Raw genomic sequence first — 15,398 nt, 5'->3', positions numbered from 1 at the left:
CGCTAATGTAATAGCAAAGAGAACGTTCTTACAATGAAAGGAATTATTTAGCTGAACAATCAAAGGCACGAAAAAACTTAAGATGGGTTGCGAGGCCACCCTGACGTGCCCACACTGATAACGGGAAAATGAGACGTCCATGCAATCCAAGCAATTGCTACAAAGAAAACCCCCATACGGGTTCCTTGTAGTTCATTTTCATCTCAGTAGTGATAAAGAACAGTACTGACGTTCAAGTCTTGGTAACAACTGCACTTCCAATAGCTCTGTCAGAGTCTAGACGGTGGCCCACTCTTTGACATGATGCACTGCATGAAGTAACGGGACTCATATTTGCGGTCGCTGACATGTGGTTGTGTAAAGCGGGACCTGGCTTTGGTTCTTCGGCTTTCGATGGTTTCCGTGCATGCGTTGCGAAGAAAGCTATTATTCTCACGCCGTCGAAGTAGAGATAAATTACGATAAATGTGAGACGTTAAGGAATAGGAGCCGCCGCACAAGTTCCATATCCTCGGGTTTCTTTTGTTTTTGTTTGTTAGTTTGTTTTCGTTGTGTTGTTTTTGTTGTGTTCTTGAACATTAAAATGATTTAATTCTGGTATTTTACGTGCCAAACGACGATATGATTATGAGGCATGCCGTAGTGTGGAACTGCTGATTAAATTTTATCGCATGGGGTCGTTTAACGTGCATCCGACGCATGGTACGTGGGCGTTTCTTGCTGTTCGCCCCCATCGAAATGCAGCCGCTGGGGGCCAGGGTTTTGATTCCGCCACTTCAAGAAACATGGCTCGTACACGCGAGGTGTTTCGACCTCACAGATGGGAGATGCGGGAAGAAAGAACGAACGAGAAGAAGACGTTAGGCGCCTTATGACATCAGAACGTGATTCGCCATAGTACACGCACAATAAAAGCACAACTTCAGGATCCGAGATCAAGCTTATGAACTTCCAGAATGCTCCCACGGTAGGGCGCCTAACTGACATGCACGAAGAGACGATAGATTTGAGGTCGCGAAGGTTAACGTGTAATCTAGATGACTTGTCGCAGATGCCAGTAACATTCTGAGGAGGCAAAAGAATGTTTGGCAGGAAACGAAACGGCGCACGATACGACGATGTCTGAAGACGTTGGGGTCACAGTCATTGTCATCGTCGTCATTGCCGCCGCGTCAGCGAACGCTAATTTAGGCGGCACTTGAAAGATTCCTTTCAGCGGCTGTTGGTTATTTTCAGCCGCTATCGCTCTGATAAGTTCTCACAAGAACTTTTAAAGCTGGGATAGCACCATGTTTTAATTCTTGTTATATTCTAGTGCATTGCTTTGGACATTTTAATAAGCAGGCACATGTGGAAAAGGACGACGAGCTGAAGGAATGAGGGGAACAAGAATAAAGGAATTAAAGCCTGCTCACATGATCCAATGTAACTGATCACACGTCAGACAGTGTCTTATTTAATACTTTTCTTAAACGAGTGGTCATTATCTTCAATATAAAACTTTATTATTCTTTTGAACATGTTTGAAATTTGTGCTCAGAGCCTAAATTACTGCACTGCGATAAACATATCAAGTAATGACACGAAAAATTATGAAGCGTTTGCCGCAAAAAAGCTGTTTGTAATATTTAATTTTCTTCTGTAAGATTTGTGGGAGTGGTTTAACTTAGAAAGGCGTAAGAGGTACAAAATAACAAATTTCGAACAGCTGAACTCCTCGATTTAAATTAGTATAGGATGAGCATGTTGGTATGACAACAGTAGCTGTCAAAGCTATAGTTGCTGTAGAACAGCATTTAGTACGGTTATCACTTTCAAATATGTCAATCTGAAATGCTTTCTTGGAAAAAAATACAACTTAAAAACTCAGAATTCGGCTTATCTTATATCATAAGGGCTCCTACTCTTGAACGTGTAGACGATTTTCCATGTTGGCCTTGCCAAGTTTGATAGAAAGAAATACGAGGACACCTAAGCACTTATGAGTTGTGAATGCGAAAACGTCAATCTCCAATTGAACGTAGCTGAGCGACCCTTCAGGTTAAGAACTCCTCGGGGGCATGCGAGCACTTTGAGACGCTTGGCCAACGCTTCCTAGAGAGCACAAGGCCTCTGCACTTCGATCCGTGACGTCATGCTACCTCGCCCTACCTCTTAATCTTAATGGGGACACTCGCGAGTAAGCTGCGGCGATTTTGACATGACCGTTTTGTCATGCCGGGCTTGGCAATGGACATGTCGGTCCAAGTAGCACGACGTCACAAAGCAGAGCGCACAGGCCGGCTTATCTATGAGGCGCTTGTTTAGCCCAGTGGGTAAGGCACTCGGCTTCTGAGCGCGGGGGCATAGGTTCAAGACTTTCTACGGCCAGCGTTTTCCCTTCCGAATTTATATATTTTTTAAACGTTAGTTCCTTTGTAGCAATCACCGAAGTGAAGTTAGAATACAGGCGAGAGCTTGCGCGCACAAGGAACGCGCGGATAACGCGGGCTTCCGAGAGCCAAGGTGTAGTGGCATCGCAACGATGCCCTCTCCCCTCACGCAACACCTGGCGCGCCATCGATTCAGCCAACACCCTGTCAATATTCTTCAGGCCTCTCCTGACCCTCCTTTCCACACGTGCTACGTCACACCATGTGTCCGGCTGCTCGACCGGCATGGCCATTCCCGCAAGAGACAGCACAAACGCCAATGCCGACGCCATCCCTGTTCCCGCGTTCGCCACGAACGCGCGTGGAGCGCGCGCAAGTGAACTTGAGCGCAGCCAGCGTCTCATCCAGCGTCTAGTTCAGTTGACTCGCTAGCAGCGTCAGCGGCGTCAGTCAGTCGCTGCCACCTCTTCGCCGTGCAACGGTCCTAATGCAATACAAGTGTTTTGTTGTGTTTACTTGTGTTTACTTAGACAACCTCTGCAACGTCAGCAGTATCTTTTCCGTGTGGCTGTTCCTTTGTGGCCTGTATACGTGTACTATCGTAGGAATGGAAAGTTCACCCGGAGTTAATCGCTGAATGCCTGCCTTGTTGCGCCGAGTGTACCTTTGTGAAATATGGGCCGGTGCTGTGTTCCCGGGTGCCGTGGAAACTATGACAATGGCCCAAAAGTGCGTGTTTACTGCTTTCCAAGAGACGAAGCACTGAAGAAAGCATGGTTGCGAGCCATTCCACGGAAGGATTTCACACCTACAGCGCATTCGAGGGTAAGGCACTGAAGCTTTGCTTCAGGTAATTTTTTTTAGTGATGAGCTTTTGCTATTGTATGGACTGTGACTCCAAGAATGGAAAGTACCCTTCGTAGGCAGTGAGAGCATTTTAAATAAAGTACGGATTGGACAGCAGGCATTTATTTACGCGGATGAGCGCTAGACTGTGCGTACATCTGTACAGGAATAATAACATCTTTACGGACGCTCGAACGAACTTCATTCTCACATTTTAGCTCCTATACCTAGATTATCGCCCTTAGTATAAATTGCGTCACTTCTGCGTGCTACAATTTTTGTCTGTTTGCGTGGAAAATGTGGAAAATGTCCACGCTCTTAAGATGCTTTTTACTGAGCGTTTTATGCAATAGACAGTTCTGACGAATGGCCTTCCCTCATTTCATTTTCTCACGCAGGTATGTGAACTGCACTTCCACGCAGATGACTTCATCATGACGTTGTCTCATCAAGATGAACAGACAGGAAGAACAATAGAGATGAAGCGTGATAGACTGCAGTTAAAGAAGGATGTTGTGCCTTCTCTGTTCCCAAACTGTCCAAAATATTTTTCCTCAACGCCAGCACGCAGTGAATCGCCAGACACCAAAAAAGCAAGAAGGGAAAATGCTGCGCTGCAGGAGGCTATGAGAAGATCCCTTGAATCTAATGAACTAGAACACAAAAGAAACAAAATTTCATCATACGAGGAACTGAAAGCTAAGCTGTCTGGGATTTGCAACACAACGTTTTGGACTATTTCTGTCGATGAAAAGCGCGTTATGTTTCTTCTCATTGAGAACGATCCTTCACCTAATGTGAAATGCGCCTTGCTAGTTCTCCCAGATCTATCACTTTCCGTTTTCCTGAACGGAGTGAAGCTTCAGTAGCTTCCTTGGGGTAGCACTGTGCCAATTCAAGTATGTGACACCTCCAGTCTGTCCTTGTTGCTAGAGGAGATCGAGAAACACTTCCATGATATACCTGGAGTGACGAAAGAGTCGAAGGAAACTAAAGTATTGTACTTAGTCAGTTCACTTCTTGCAGACGTCATTGAGGACAGTGATACGCCGAAAGAACACTCTGCTTTGTTGAAATTTCTGGGTCAGCAGATAACACTTCTTCTTGCGAAGCAGCGTGTGTATAGTCCAGAACTATTGGTATTCGCAAGTATTATGAATTCGATTTCTCCTCATGCTTATCACTTCACAAGAGCTGCATCAAGAATTATCTTGCCCCATCCTTCCACACTCCGGCGTGTTTGCTCAAATTACAAAGCTGACCCTCTTCTAGAGCAAAAGCAAACGCACTACCTTTCCTACATTCGAGAACGAGTGAAGTCAATGCAAGACCATGAAAAGACCGTCACCCTGATGATTGATGAGATCCACATAAAACCATACTTTGACTACAAAGGGGGCACAATAGTAGGATCATCGGTTCATTCCACAGAACCCGCCACAACAGCTCATGTGTTCATGATACAGTCGCTCCTTTCTGCAAATAAGGATGTCATTCACATACTGCCTGTGAGCAAAATGAGCGCAGAAATTTTGCACGAGCATGCCAAGAACATAATCTTAAATGTTGAGAAAATGGGCCTTAAAGTTATCGCTGTAGTAACAGACAACAATGCTCTGAACCGCAAGATGATGTCCTTATTTGCTGCAAGCCCTCAACTGAACATTGTTTATCCCCATCCAGCAGACAACGCTCGTCCTCTTTTCTACGTTGTAGATCCTGTGCATCTGCTGAAGTGCGTCCGGAACAATTGGATCAACCAAAAAAACCACGGAACATGTCTCTATTTCCCTGAAATGGACTTGAATGGAACCATGCCTGAAGGGCCTCCTCGTATGAAAGCTGCTTCTTTTGCAGCTGTGAGGCAGCTTTATTCTGCAGAGAAATCATCGCTTGTGAAGGCTGGCTATAGATTGAACGCAAAAGCCGTGAATCCCACCTCTTTGGAGCGGCAAAATGTGAAACTCGTCCTGGATCTCATGAATGAGTTCGTGTCAAATGCACTTAGAACACATGGTTCCGCATTGAAGATTCCTCAAGCTGAGTCGACCGCTCTTTCATTGACATTATCCTCACATGGTGGCGAATAGTCAACGTTAAAGACCCTTGCAAAGGCCAGATGCTTAGGGACAGCATGCAATATCCTGTAACGTCTGTTGGCGACACTCAGTTAACTTTCCTGAGTGCAGTTGTCGACTGGCTGGACGCTTGGATACGAATTGGCGCCAGCAGTGGCTCGCTGACGAAAGAGACGCACAGTGCTTTGCGACTGACGTGCTATTACCTGGTTGAACTCTCGCGGTACTGCTTGGAGGAACTTCACTTTAAGTACGTCTTGCTGGGAAAGTTTCAGACGGACGCACTAAAAGACCGGTTTGGCCGTTACCGCCAACTAGCAGGAGCACAGTACCATATTTCGGTGCGTCAACTCTACGAATGTGAGAAAAAGCTTCGTCTTCAAAAACTTTTGACATTTCCACGCGATGAAACAGAGTGTGAAGGCATCAGTGAAGAACTTGTAGGATGCAACTTTTCCGTGGCTGTCAGTGACGACGATATTGCACGTGCCCACTCCGATATGGATGCCATTGTTTACATTGCAGGATACGCTGCTCATGCTGCTTTAAAGAAGCTTTCGTGCTCCATTTGCTTCAGTACACTGGTTATTCAAAACCGTGAGATTGAAGCGGAAAACACAGCCATGATAGTTAACCTATCGAGAGGAGGGCTGAAATTTCCGCAGCCATGCACAGTGCATATGGTACTGGTGACTAAATTAGTTGCAGAGAAATTGTCTTTCGGAGCCAACGCGAAAGATTTTCTCTCCTGTGGTAATCAGCGGGGTGTTGTGAGTTCGCAGACGATTTCTCTCCTGGAAGAACCAGACATTGAGACATGCGAGAATGGTCATAGTGCACAAACTCTCTTGCGTTTGGTAGTTCGTGTTGCAACCAATGTAGTTTTAAGCAACTTTTGTAAAGTAAGAATGGCACTATACAAGACAATGCGCAGCAGAAGGTGGCAGCCCGCAATGGAGCAACGCTCAAGAAAAAGTGAATGCAATAAAAGTGGATGCAAGTTCTTTCTAACGCAATAAAAATACTTTTGCGAACACTTCACTGCTGGCGTCTCATGGTTTCTTATTACATTGGTTGGACTAGCTACACAATGCTTCCCTTGTGCACGCGTAGACAACTTATATGGCGTGCCGTAATAGTATTTTGCCCCCATTAACACATATGGTTGAACTCTGACAGCTCAACGTTCCTGTGAGTGCACGCCATTATATCTGAATGTAAAATACTAACAGCGAAGCAGAAGACTTTTTATAAACTTCCAGAATGCTCAATATAGTATCGTCGCAGAGTATGTGAAAATGTTTAAATTTATAAGGGAAAAAGCTTGATTAGGAGCTCAAAGCGGGAATATTTTTCAGTATATAAGGTGTCCTGTAATAATGAAACCAACTATAAATAAAGCAGATAAAAACCAGTATTAGGCATGCACAAACTACTCCGCTTCATTTTTTTTTTTTTGCGCTAACCACGAAAGAAAAATGAACAAATCACTGTATCAGACGGTTTGGAACTTCTTGGCAGCTAAGCGGGGCAGTACCCTAACTGCAGTGCAAACGGGCGCAACTCTGAGATAGCGAAGCGCAGCGCCGGCACGGTCACTTGGCGTGACGTCATGCGACCGGTGGAGAGGCCTTGAAGAATATTCAGAGGGTGTTGATTCAGCAGATGTTCCCCTTAGCCGGCTCTGCCCTTTCAAGGCGCGCACGTGACTTGGCGTCGCAGCCAATGGGAATTTAGGTGCTGTTTAGCTGCTACGGACGCCGTATTTTTTCGCTCAATGGGTCATTTGACGCTTTCGCATCAGAAATATGAGACAGCGCCGTGGCTTGCCTACTCCTATGTTTCCTCATTGATATCTATTTTTTAGGGTCGAGGAATATAACTTCTTAGAACGCAATTTCACCTGCTGTTTTCGCCATAAACCTCACGCAAAAATGGCTTCGTAGAATCAGTCTGTGCTAGGTAACATGAACACCTAAAAGGTTTCCTAATGTGTAGTCTACCTGGGAAAATGCAACATATGTTAACAACTTTACCATTTGGAAAGTGTCGTACGAGTGAGCGAGGGTTTTTAGAAACATTCAGAAAGTTCATAGCCTCGAGAAGCTCGCGGCTTTCGAGGCACCAAGTTAGTGGTTTCTTCATCGGCATATGAGCATTTGAATGACTGACTGACTGACTGACTGACTGACTGACTGACTGACTGACTGACTGACTGACTGACTGACTGAATGAATGAATGAATGAATGAATGAATGAATGAATGAATGCACCAACCAACCTTAGTCTTCGACACTCGGTAATCGGACGCGATAAAACAAACGAAAGCAAGAAAGAAGAACCAGACGAATAAATAATACTGACTACGACCGCGTTCAGATTTGGCCGCTGCGTTAATGCTATGTTTGACCGGACATTTTAGAGCGCAATGCAGCTCTACTTTGTCCGATAAGAAAAAAAATCAAGCTCCATAGGAAGAAAAGCACGCAGTAATGATATAAGCTAGTTTATGTCCACGGGGACAGAAATGAGGATGATGATGGTAATGATGATAATGACAATAATGATAAGGGGCCATATTGATTATTCGTTCCGTATATACGTTTTTCTTTCGTGGGTGCCTGCTTACTGTGTAGGCAGTGGCGTCGTCTATGGGCAGCCGGCGTGCTGGCTTGGGCGAGCGCTCCGTGTTGTATGCCAGGTACACGCTCGTCGGCAGTTTCTGGTGGTTGTGTTCGCGATCGCGCAATCTGTTTAACATGACGTGGCGTCTTCTACGTGGGAAGCGCGGTTATGAGAGACGCAGTGAAGTGATTTAAGCAATCGTGGCCTGAGTTTCTACGGCGTTGAGGCGGACGCGGCGCACTCAGCGTGATGTGTGCGCGCGTGTTTGAGCCTGAAATCAGCCTCGGAGATCAATTGCATTTCTAAACATTTATTTCGCTAATGTGACCTTACTGCAGCATTCTCACTGTAGTTCTAAGCTGCGGTTTAGCAGCGATGAGCAGTTAGAAAACATATGACGATCCCGATAGCGTGGGTACCGTTCTGCTACGGAATTCGCTGTGCTGTTTATTTTGACATCCGTTCAAAATGTTATCTGCATACATTTTTCGACTACCTCGTTTATTGGACGAGGTTTCCGCCCACGAATAATATAGCTTTTGTTAGTAATCACACCATTCGGCGCAGTGCGAATGGCACTTGCCGAGTGGTTGAGTGCGGACTGCACGGACATCTGAAGCAGTGTTAGCTGCCGGGTCGTATATCGGTTTGTTCTGTATAGAACATGGCAGAAGCATGCGGCATGACCACACGAGCTCTCATTGCAGCATTAGCTCATTCTTTCTTTCTTTTGGGGGGCGGGGGCGAAAGAAAGACGATGAAAGCCAATTTTTGTTGTTGTTTTGTCATAGAGAGAGAGAGAGAAGGGAAGACAGAAAGGCAGGGAGGGTTGTTTTGTCATGTTCGGCCCATCGTCTAGGACGTTCTTTGCCATCCTACGGCAATTGTGTCCCCACAAATAGTCGTCGAATTCCTTTTATGTGATCCCCTTTGGATGTTAATTGCTTTACAGCGCAAAAAATGTCCGACGATTACGATATTCCCTGATGGGAAATTTGAACGCAGCTTTATACGTGTTTTTATTTTGAGATATATTGAGTCACAGAATTTGATACCGAAATCACCGCACCGACTGGTAGTGGGCCAGTGCCGTCAGCGCCTTCGCAGGGGGAGGGGCAGTATGGGAACGCTGGCATGAAGAGTGGCAACGGGGCCAGCTGTGGAAGAAGACGACGACGAACGCGCGAGGCATGCGCGCGTTCGCGCTTTGTAACCGCGCGAACACTGACATAGATCGATACATTTTATTAAAAGAATAATCAGAAAAACCGCTAATGGTCGGTGCCCCTAGTCCAGGGCTCCGCTGGCTCTTGCCATCTCCTCAGCTCTCCTTACAAGCTTGAGCTGGTCGTCGAGGGCCGAGCTGGACTGCAGTGCCTCCCATTGCTCCCTCGTGGTGTTCGTGTCGGGGTGTTCTACGTTGTGTAGTGTGCACTCCCACGTAATGTGGTATAGGGTTGGTGTCGTCCCTGTAGGCTGTGGAGTGTATCCGATGTATTACGTGCAGGTTCGTGTAAGTGCCTGTCTGGAGCCTACGCCAGGCAGCGGCATACTCTGTCTTTAGATTTCGATGGGGTGGTGGATATCGCAAGCGACGCCCTCTGTGTTAGTTCACGATGGCTGAATATTCGAGATCGACAGGGTCCGGGTCTTCTGCAGCCGGCGTCATGAGCGCTCGGTTATGTACGGATCCTCGATCTGCTCTGTCGGCCTGCAGGTTGCCCGTGATGCCAGTGTGGCCCGGTATCCAGATGATGGTTTGGGTGGTGAAGTCCTCAGGGTCCTCCTTGAGTATTTGGGCAAGGACTTGTGCAGCAGGTCTTCCAATTCTTCCCTGTAGGAAGTTGCGATAGGCCTGCTGGGAATCCGTGAGGATCATCAGTGGTTGGTTTGCGTGTAGGCCCTCGCGGATGGCTAACGCGATGGCCAGCTCTTCGGCTTCCGTAATCGTGCAGGGGCGGTTGTATGCAGCGGAGGTTACGTGGCCTCGGTGGTCACATGCCACTGCCACTGCGCCCTTGTTGTTCGTCCCATACATGGCGGCGTCCGTAAAACTGGCTGTGGTATTGAACCTGAATGCTTTCTCCATGTACTGGGCCCTTGCGCTCCTCCTGCTGGAGTGCAGGTTGGGATCTATGTTGCGTGGTATCGGGGCAACGTGAAACCTGTCCTGGACGTGACGAGGTATCAAGCAGGTTTCTTGGGTTCGTGTTATTATAGCTGGGAACCCCAAGGTTTGCAGGACCTGCCGGCCCGTGCGAGTCCGCGCAAGTCTCTGTTGTTGCGAGGCGTAAAGGGCTTCTGTCAGTTCGCTGAGGGTGCTGTGCAACCCTAGAGCCAATATTTTTCAGTCGATATACTCATCGGCAGGCGGAGAGCGGTCTTGAAAGCTATCCTCAAAAGTGTGTCGGCCTGCTTCGTGTCGGACTGTGTGAGGTGGTAGTTGGGCAGGCACCAGGATTCTGACACTTAGCGAACGCTGACACTTCACCTAGGAACGGGCGCCTAAGAGCTGCTCTTTAGTAGGCAATGCCGAAGCACAGCGCTTTTATGTATGAGGCTGGTTTACCAACCGCAGTGAGCGCTGTGTTGAGCAACGCCACCGGCATCATACAAGAGGCTAACGTAGACTAGAGCGCAGGCATAACATAGTGATTTCAGATCTAGTACACTTGAAATGCAGGAGAACGACGCCGGCGGCTGACGGAAGTGTTCTATAATGATTGGCGCTTAGATGATTCGGGTTTGCAGTGGATTGGCCGTACACGCACTCTTATGTTCCCGCGCCAAGTGGTCAGGTACAAGATTTTCCAATTCATGCTGGCAATTCAAAGACGTCGGTTATATTCGTGGAGTGAAAACCCGATACAGCCAAAATAGTTCACAACACGTGCGCACACCGCGGCTGATGATGCACGTCGCACGTTTGCGCAGCGAATGTAAATTTCCCCATGCTGTAGCTGCCGCTGCACCGAAAGGCTACACAGCCGTTTCTAGACGAGCTTGTATGAACCGACATCGCCTAAATTTCACGGAGAACAAGCTAGAACATTTCCAAATCGTTCGGGACTAGTGTGCCTGTATATCCCGTACCCTGCGGGAGCATGTACAGGAACACTAGGCAACACATTCAAGCAGCGCCCTCGCACAAACCGGAGAGTAGGAAAGCTCGCCGCGTGCCCTTTCCTCCTCGCCCAGTGAATATGTCTATAGCGCTTCAGTAGAACTATAAAAGTCCTGCAGAGCAGCTACAAAGTATAATAACAAAACTGATCTAGCCTCATGTGGGCTACATAACCTGCTTGTTCCTGTTACTGCGCACTTCCCTGCGAAATATACTTGAATCCTAAGCGACTAGTAGAGCTTTCCAGCGCTCTAAAATGGATGGTATAAAATAGCAATACTAAAGCGGCTAATTATGTACTCCCTTCTAATATGTAATATTTGTTTGTTTCTGTCTGTATCTTTTTTTTTTCTGCTTTCGCTTGTGCTTCTCAGTTTATATTGCGCATTGTCAAAGGCCAGAGGAAGGTCTCAGGTCCCAGGAATATCCAATTATTCCGGTCTTACATAAGCCGACTTCACGCTCCGTTTCAGGCATCCAATGTACCTCAATTTAACGGCCAACTGCAACAAAATGAACCGACCGCATACACAGTCCACTGTTATATATCGGGCATGCGGAGTAGTAGTAGTTGTTCTTGTAGCCTGTGATGCGTGTGGCTCCTACCCACGATGGGGGATTGCCCAAGAAATGGGTGGATTATTGCAAATTATTATGGCGCATAAATTTCCTAATAGTAACCTGCGTCCAAATTTCACGTCTGAAGTGCGAGAAGAAGCATCATGAAATGCATGGAAAAATAAACGTGCTTGATACCGAAACTTTAGAGTAAAAAAAAAAAAAAGAACGCCGTCATTTCTGATCGCTGGAAACGACACATGACTGAGGACGCTCCACTCCCTGGCATAACCCCAGGAATTATGGGCCGTCCACGGCTGTCCATGGTACGCTGGTAACTATCGGATGCGACTTGCTGTTGCGAGTTTCAGCAGAACTATTACGTCAAACTCTTGACTTTGCTTCGAGTTGTTGATAAATTCGACTTCGCCCTCCCACCTGCTAGCTGCCTGGTTAGCTCAGATGGTAGAGCGGCTGCCCCGGATAGGCGGTGGTCCCGTGTTCGAGTGCCATACCGGGACGAATTTTTCTTCAACTGCGAGGCTTTTCTTTCGAGTGCATGTCTCATTTTCCCTTTATTAGGTGCATGAGCCGTCTGTTTAAGTGCTGTTTAGAGGCTGCTAATACAAGAAATGAGGCAGCTACCAGTCCTCCAACATTACTAAGATTGCTTCAGTAGCACATATCACTAATTTATAACCAGTTTAGATGAAGTGAAATTTCGTTGCAGTTTGTCTCTAATAACCTACTTTGTCAGTCAGTAGCAACTTTTCGCTCCTCGTGGTGTAAGCGTGGTGCATTGCCCACTTTGTTGTGAATCGGCCCTCAATATCTTTTAACCGTCGGCTGTAGGAGTCCAGATTACGCATAGAACGGACCCTTCAACTTGGAGTGATTCAGAGATAGCAGCCTTCAGTTTAATCTTGACCAGATTTGTAGACATCGTATGCAGTGGTATGCCAGATACCGTGGCTATCGATAACATTTAAGCCTACGTTGCCACTGCCTCAAATTTGTGGACCGATACCCGCCGTGGTTGCTCAGTGGCTATGGTGTTGGGCTGCTGAGAACGAGGTCGCGGGATCGCATCCCGGCCTCGGCGGCCGCATTTCGATGGCGGCGAAATGCGAAAAACACCCGTGTACTTAGATTTAGGTGCACGTTAAAGAACCCCAGGTGGTCGAAATTTCCGGAGTTCTCCACTATGGCGTGCCTCATAATCAGAAAGTGGTTTTGGCACGTAAAACCCCATAATTAATTTGTGGACCGATGTCACCATGCATTGGTCTGCAACGTTTATTCTATGTATGTATGTATGTATGTATGTACGTATGCATGTATGCATGCATGCATGTATGCATGCATGCATGTATGCATGCATATATGTATGTATGTATGTATGTATGCATGTATGTATGTACCTACCTACTTACGTACGTATGCATAAATATGTATTATTAAATTTACGAAAATTCCAAGAACGCACGTTATACTCTTGCAGGAAAATACACGTTGGAGCAATTGTATACGGCATTCTAAAAAAAAACATTATGCTGATCCAATGCACATTTTGATACCTATGTGAAATGAAGCTTATCTGAAACCTCACTCAATGTGTATCTTTACGCCACGCAAGGGTGACAACTTTATTCTCATGCAATATTCATATTTGCATGATATTAAATGTAAACCAAATATGGCGGATACACAACATGAGACGTCCATGTAGCGGTACCACAAGGGCGAATGCGATATGTGATGTTTGTCGAGCAGAGAACGGCGGCGGCAGGTGCATGCACAGGAAACTACGACGCATGTAAAGCTAGGTATCATGAGTGTGTAACTTTTATGTCGCAGAGGCACATACCCATAAAAGGTGGCGACTGCGTTAGTCAGCCTTCCGTAACCTTATCTTCGAAAGAAATGGGCTTGTTGAACAGGGGTGAACAAAGGTGTTAATCTCATCGGCGAACACGAGGCAATGTTTTGGGAATGACAAGTGCTTTTATTTGCAATGAGTGTACTCGAACGCGTGATGTAAAGCCTCAAAAAGTAAACGTGTTTTTTTTTTTTCAGTAAACGCAGTTTTAAGTCGGAGCCGTGTGTGTCCCATCCTCTTTTTCTGTGTGCTGTGTCGTTAGCGCTTTTTTTAAACATCATGGAAACTTCTCGATCTCGTTTCAAGCACAGCGCAAGCTCTAAGGCGCGTTGCCAATAAGCCAAATATATTGACGCCTGTATTATTATGTATATATTACTTTCGCCTGGTCGCGCGCCATTCTTTAGTAGTTGCCTGGCGTGAAGAATAATATCACCTCGCGTATCAAAGAAATCGAAACTGTCGGAGGCCGAGCAACGCGCAGATAGAATTAGCCGAAATAGTCGGCATACGACGCATAATATTTAGAACAATACAGGCATTTCATGACAAATGCTGCATTGGTGACGCAGCTCTATGTTTGAAGCGGAGGAACAGAATATGGCCATCGTCGCTGTAGCCGCAGTGGGATCTTTTCCTCACTACAGGACAGGTGGAGGTTATTGTCAGACGGGACGTTTGTGACGATCTTGTGCGACGACGACTCCGTAAAGCCGGATTAAGGAAAAGAAGTGCGGCCCAAAATCTGTTGCCCACGGCAAGTCGCAAGGCGAAAAGGCTGCAGTTTGCAGATCATTACCTGTAGTGAACAGTGGATGATTGGAACAGAGTGGCATTTACAGATGAGTGAACCTTCTGCATAGAATGGAAGCAGGAACACAAAGTTTACCGTCCGGCTCTCGCGAGGTGTCTTGGTCCGCTATTCAGCATTTGCCACGATGGGGATCTAACCTTACAACATAAAGAGATCCCAACTTTCCCTTTTGTAGATATGACCTCACCGCACCCAGGACTTGAAGGCAAGTGGTCGCCACAGCGTGAACGTTTGCCGCATGGTTACGCGTGTACAAATCTGCCGAATTGCACGTCGATTCTGCTCAGACACCTGCGCTGGTATCATTGACCGCCAGCTTCTGCCCCACTTGCTCGATGGTCCTTTTAGGAACGGCTAATTTGGCCTCCAAGCTCCGGCAGAACCTTTCATAGGTCTACACTGCCCGCGTTGTGAAGGCCCACCTTAAGGAAATGGTGGTTACGGCGCTGGCATGGCCATCGCAGGGAGCCGAGCTTTAACATTATAGAGACTATGTGGGGCATAATGAAGAGAAATCTTTGAAGGATGTGTCTGCACAACGTGACACCACATCAACTCTGGTAATCTGTTAAGGTGCAAAAATGTTCCTAAAAACGACGTTGACCTCGTGCGTGCGTTCTACAATTCCCCACTGCGGCGTATGGCTGGTGCTGCTCAGCTGGCAGGAAATTCACAACTTTACTAAATGCGGTTTTTTTTAGAAAGCACGAAATCATTAATTTAGACTAGTGCAAGTTGGCGAACGAAATCAAACATTAAAGAAGTGACGCCATGTTCTACTAAGCCACAAGACTCGTCGGCGAGAATCTGCTGTTAAACACGTGCAGCGAGGACTTTGCTAAAATTGCAAGAATCAAAGCATCAACCTCGGAAAAACCTGCTGCATCAACAATTTCTTATTTTTGCGCCTTTTGTTATTTATGTTAAGGTACATGTGGACCGCAGCGGTCTGTGTTATAAAGAGGACGCGTCCGGGTTCACGTGTACTTGTTAACTCCGATAAGCAGGGAAGCGTTCACTTAGTTAATCATGCCAGGGGTTATGTCGTGCTGATGGGAATGGATGGCAACAACTTTATTTGGAATCCGGCAAATTTGACGAC

This window comes from Dermacentor andersoni, chromosome 3 (assembly GCF_023375885.2).
Source record: "Dermacentor andersoni chromosome 3, qqDerAnde1_hic_scaffold, whole genome shotgun sequence".
Lineage (NCBI taxonomy): Eukaryota > Metazoa > Arthropoda > Arachnida > Ixodida > Ixodidae > Dermacentor > Dermacentor andersoni.
The sequence above is the reverse complement of the archived record's forward strand: the minus strand, read 5'-3'. Positions refer to the sequence as shown.